The following is a 5,582-nucleotide window of genomic DNA, read 5'->3' as shown; positions in this document are numbered from 1 at the left end:
ACTGCTAAGCTGATAATAATAAAAATAGCTACTTTCAATAACAATGAATAATAATCAGGACTTGCAAACGTTATAATAACGTAATGATTAGGTATAACGTTATATTTGACAAAAGAGATTGAAATGTGTAAACGTTTTTACAACAGAAAGCGATACTAAAAAATTAAATACAGAAAAACAAATATAACGATTAGCAAAATATATTATATATCATTAAACAAAACACAAAACGTAATTTATAGAATATCATTGAACGAAAAATAACGAAATATTTTAAAATTTATTTATTTAAAAAGTCTATTGGTTTCGTAGAAACATTTATTTCATTCAAACAACTAAGAATCTAAGAATTGATTATATTGTATTCCGTATCTGGGCCATTATCTAACTGCAAAATTTATTATTTTTAAATAACGATAAACGCGAAAATTGTGTTACGTTTTAATTCTAAATAACATAAAACTATAAATTTTTTTTTCAAATGCAAGCCCTTATAATAATAACTATAATAAGACGTAACAACACAAAATATTGTTTACTGTGACGTGTCTGTGTAGTAGATAATAATTAAAACGTAATTTGAGAAAAAACCATTAAAATATAAAAAAAATGTGAAGATATAAAATTATACATATTATTATAAAGGTTTGATTAAAACAACATACTTTTAAATTTCGCACCACACACTGCACTTTGCTTACTACACAAAGTGTGTCGTACTACACACTATTTTAGGGACTGATTTTGAATGCAATTTAATAACTTGTTAACAAAACTTCAAAAATTGCATTTTAGTATTTTTCAGTATATATACTAATTGTATTGTGATGTTTTTATTTCAGCATAATGAATCGTCTCATAACAAATCTTTATTAACAAGTCATAGTGATATTACATCGATACCCAGCACTTCTGTTGTAAGCATAAATAAAACTATTTAATTTGGTAAGTTTATTTATACAGTATATATTTTGTTGAATTATAAATATATTTTTTTATATTTTAGCAATCGATTGAAACCATTAAATTGTTTTACGAGGATCTCCAAAATGTGGCCGATAACACAAAGTCAACACAACTCCAAAATACACATATAGCTTCACAACCAACAACAGTAAGTAATAGATATAATTATAGTGTAAAAAATAGTTCTGGTAGCAATACCGTTGTATGTTGCTACTTTTATATTGGCATTAAAATACTTATATACATGATTTTCTTTTGCAAGGGTTATTGGAATGGCTCAAAGGTACCAATGGGGGCAGGTCTTTATTAGCCTCCTACCAAGAAAGTGGTCTTTTGGACAGTATTGGTCGTAAACGCCTTTGCAATTTAATAATGCATAAAATTAAAAAAAACTAAGGAAAATACAGTCATATAAATATTAAAAGAATACATACAATTAGGAGCAGAAGGTTAGTAATACCTATTAACTAAAATAAAATTTCATACATTTTTGTTGTGTTCATCTGACATTTATTCTAAATATTAAATATTGGCATTGTTTAAAAATATTTGGAACATAAATGTGTAGTAAAAATGTCTAAACTGTTTTATAAATATTAATTTAATTGAATGATCTTCAGTCAAATTTTTAACATTAAGGGGGCTGGAGCGTAATCCCTTCTAAGGAGTAAAAATTAAATCATGAAAATTATTAAATAATAGAATCCTGAATTGACAAAAACTTTTCATTACTTGCTAAATTGTTCATTTTTATTGCTTCGAGTGATGCTGAAAGATTGTAAATTATAATTTTTAATTACTTTTTTGGTATAGGTATTACAATATTTATTAATATCAAATAAAGTGAAATTTGTTCACAGATAATGAAGAAGTTTCTAACATTGCTGTCTTACTCAGTCTCCCATTTCTGATTGGTGTTTCAATTTCAAGAACCAAGAAATCAAAAATACAGTGGAGAGCTTCTAAACAAGAAATGAGGGATGGGTTTATAACACATGTAAGAAGTAACGCTGAGGTGCAAGCTACATTATTACACGGAGAGACAAATTGATAGGTTTAGGCCATACACTTCAACCATTCATCATAATTAAATAATAAAAAAAAAATAAGTATTCGTATTATTCGTTTTATTTGCAAATTATCAGTAGGTATTCATAATTTTAATTAAATATTAGGAAGTTACCTAACAAAGTATTTTTTTTTATATTACTTATCAGTCGAGTTATCAGTTTCAGAATTATTGTTTTTGTGAAATTAAACTTTTATAATATATACTTATTGTAAAATGAGTACTTATTGTTTTATTTGAAAATTATCATTTTCATAATTTTAATTAAATATTAGAAAGTTGCATAACAAAGTATTGTTTTTTTTGGTTTTATAAGATTTAATTATTTACATAAAATAAAACTTAATTCTATATTTATTGAAAAATGCCGAAGTCTCTCGCGAAGTCTTTTTTATGTAAAAAAGAAGTTGATAGCATAAAGAGCCTTTTCAAACATTTTGATTAACAACATTTAAATCATGAATTCCATTTTTTTCAATGTAATGAAGAGGATTGCTCAAGATCATTCTATTTAAAAAATTTCTTTCGCAAACATTTGTCAAAACATACTAACAAACTCAGTGTAGATGTAAATGTCAGGGTATCTTCAGTTAGGTTACAAGAACTTGCTTATGAAATAACTACAATATTTAACAAAGAACGAACCCCCACTTACTTTATCCCGTATTTATCATATGGACTTGGTTTAAAATGAGCCGCAAAAGGAAAGAATACCTTAATAACCGTAGGAGGGAATTTAGAAAATCAGGTATCATAAAATCATTACGACGAAGTCCAACACCTACTGCCTGTGCTACACTTACGCTTTTACTTCTAGAAGCACTTCATCATACTATCATACTATTTCCGAAAAATTCTATGAAACAAGTTTTAATTTAGATTCTACGCCTATCCTAAATCCAATATCAGATTATGTTTCTCTAGATGAAATGAATAGAAGACAGTTTATTGAGCCATCTAAAACTCTAAATCAAATATCTATTACGTAAATTTCTTTCTTGCTTATATGCTAAACCTATCATGCCCCGGAACGCTGTACAAATTGCGGTAGATGGAATGGAAACAGTTTTTTCTGAAGGTATTGCTGTTTGTATTAAAACTTATGTTGAACAAATTATATGTGAAGGCCAATTACCTGCGGAGTGTCTTAATATTTTTACCAATTTTATTAAAGTAGTAGAAGGTGCCTTAATAAATTTCAAAACTGAACACAAACGTTTTCAATACTTTTCTGAACAAGATTCCTATATTCCACCAAAAGAAAAAGGAGTTGGTCAACGATTAAATAATATGATGGTAAGAGGTTTGTCAGTTTTAAAAACTTACAACTGCGCAGAACAAGTAATAGTGTAATACCATTAAGATGTGTTTTACAAACATTATTTTCACTTGCAAAATGTTGTTTCTGAAACTTTTGAATATATGGCAACTTTAAAAAATAATAGTGGCGTAATAACTAATTTCATACAAGGTGGGTATAAGGAATTAAGTAAATATCTATAAGGCAATGGCTATATACCAATGTATAATATAGCCATATAGGTTATTACAATAAATTTAACTAAAAAAAAAAATGATCTTAGGCTTACTATTTTTGATTCTCAGACGACAAAAAAATTGTATACTTACAATTACATACCCTAAATATTGACTAAAAAGCAGACCAATTGGTGTATAATAATTACCTGTTTAACAGCTGAAGGAGTCGAGAATTCTCCACTTTTGTACTCCATTTCTTTTTGTTCAAACAACACGTAGTATAAAATATATTTAACTTTTTTAAACAGCGAAACAAGTACTCAATGAGCGTCGTACGATGGGAAAAAGGTGGTTGGCGACAAAAATATGTAATAACTAATAACTATAATAATATTGTTATCAACAATAATGGACACGGATGATAGATCAGTGAAGTTGCAACTCACGGCCGCGGCAATGCAGTCTGCTATGGAACAACGATTATTATAATTAATATTATACTTGCCGCCAAGACTGATGTGCACAGCTACAGAGCGCGGGCCATGGGTCGGCTTCCCCGAAGTCCGAAACGGAAAAACCAATGATATTATTTACTATAATGAGATATTATATCGATTTGGGTATATTTTTGAACTTATAAATAACTTTAGTCCGGCCCACGGGAGTCCATACGTAAACCGCACATCGATACTGGCGTACGCGACGTCTGCCGGCCGAATTTCCTCCCACCGTAGTGCCATTTCCACCACTCGGCAATGTGAATACAGCGGCTCTTAAAAACTCGACTAATAAATTGCGTTTTGGGGGTGTTACGTGATTCTCAATATTGAATAAAAAAAACTCGCAAAAAACTCGTAAAAAAATACGTTATAAACTTATAACGTAAACGACACAAAAGACCAGTTATAAAAACAAATTACTAATTAGTCGAATTTCGTAAAAGTGTTTACTACTGTCGCTACGTATACACGAATGTCAACGACGGATGTTGGCGATCATTGCCGGCCGGCTTCCGATCGGTATGATTCGGCGTATGGAAAGGGGAACCGATGCGTAACGATGTGCAACGTTAGCACGTTGGACTCTCGTGGGCCGGACTATAAATAGGGTAATAATATTATAATATTGCAGGCCGCAACTGCGGGTTAACGGATAAACAAAATTATCTCAATACAACAATAATTGAACAGAGCATAAATGTCCATTTGTAGCATTGCATACATGTGATACTTGTAACATTAAAGTAATGTTACTTGATGAAACATTAGATATTATTTTTATGGAACAATTATACAATAATTGCATCGTTGTTACTCATAGTAATATTTTTATGTGATCGAAAATTAACATAGCGACAACGTTTTGTAATTTAGATCGCACATTCGCACAGTGGGTCTTACGTCAAAAGTTCGTACCATCCATTTGCGGCATTGATATTAGAACTACTGAAAAAAGGTTTATTTATATTTTATATACACTAGAAACCGTTTATAATGAGTAATGACGTTCAAGGGACCAAAGAAAATAGGACATAATAACCGGTTGTCATTATAACCAAAATGACGAAAAAAAAATTGTAACTTCGATACATATTATTATTATTATTATTTATTTATGTATTTTTTTTACCTTTTTTTAAACGAAAAATGATATTTGCCTTTTCTTCGATGGTGAATTGCTTTCGTTGGCTCATTTTACAATTTCACAATACAATTTAACACACGCGAACCCAAAACACATTTAACCGCACGACGATTACCCGTACGGCGTACACTGACGATAAAATAAAATAAAACTGACGACTAAATAAAGATAAAATTATCGGTATTGTAATAGTACCTTCGATAAAGTAAAGTCATTATCACGATTTAAGATATACTTAGTATATCTTAAATCGTGGTCATTATAGATAAAATATTTTTCCAATATAACTAAAAATAATCGTCATCCGTATAGTCATTATATAGACGTCATAATCATAGGCGTGCGCAGGGGGGATGCCGGGTATGCCATGGCATCCCCTGCAGGGTTATTATAACCATATAGTTTTTAGTTGTAAATGTTTTGA

At 29.7% G+C, this 5,582-nt stretch overlaps 1 long non-coding RNA gene across 1 annotated transcript; it reads left to right on the top strand.

The window, feature by feature from the left end:
• The first annotated feature begins 617 nt into the window (after positions 1 to 617).
• LOC107882201 lies at positions 618 to 2,110 on the top strand. Its single transcript, XR_001678649.2, has 4 exons — positions 618 to 945; positions 1,007 to 1,114; positions 1,229 to 1,415; positions 1,827 to 2,110. It is a non-coding gene; the product is annotated as an uncharacterized LOC107882201 (long non-coding RNA).
• Positions 2,111 to 5,582: the final 3,472 nt, after the last annotated feature.

Source organism: Acyrthosiphon pisum, chromosome A2, assembly GCF_005508785.2.
Source record: "Acyrthosiphon pisum isolate AL4f chromosome A2, pea_aphid_22Mar2018_4r6ur, whole genome shotgun sequence".
In the NCBI taxonomy this organism is placed as follows: Eukaryota; Metazoa; Arthropoda; class Insecta; order Hemiptera; family Aphididae; genus Acyrthosiphon; species Acyrthosiphon pisum.
Note: the sequence above shows the minus strand (reverse complement) of the source record. Positions and strands in the feature narration are given on the sequence as shown.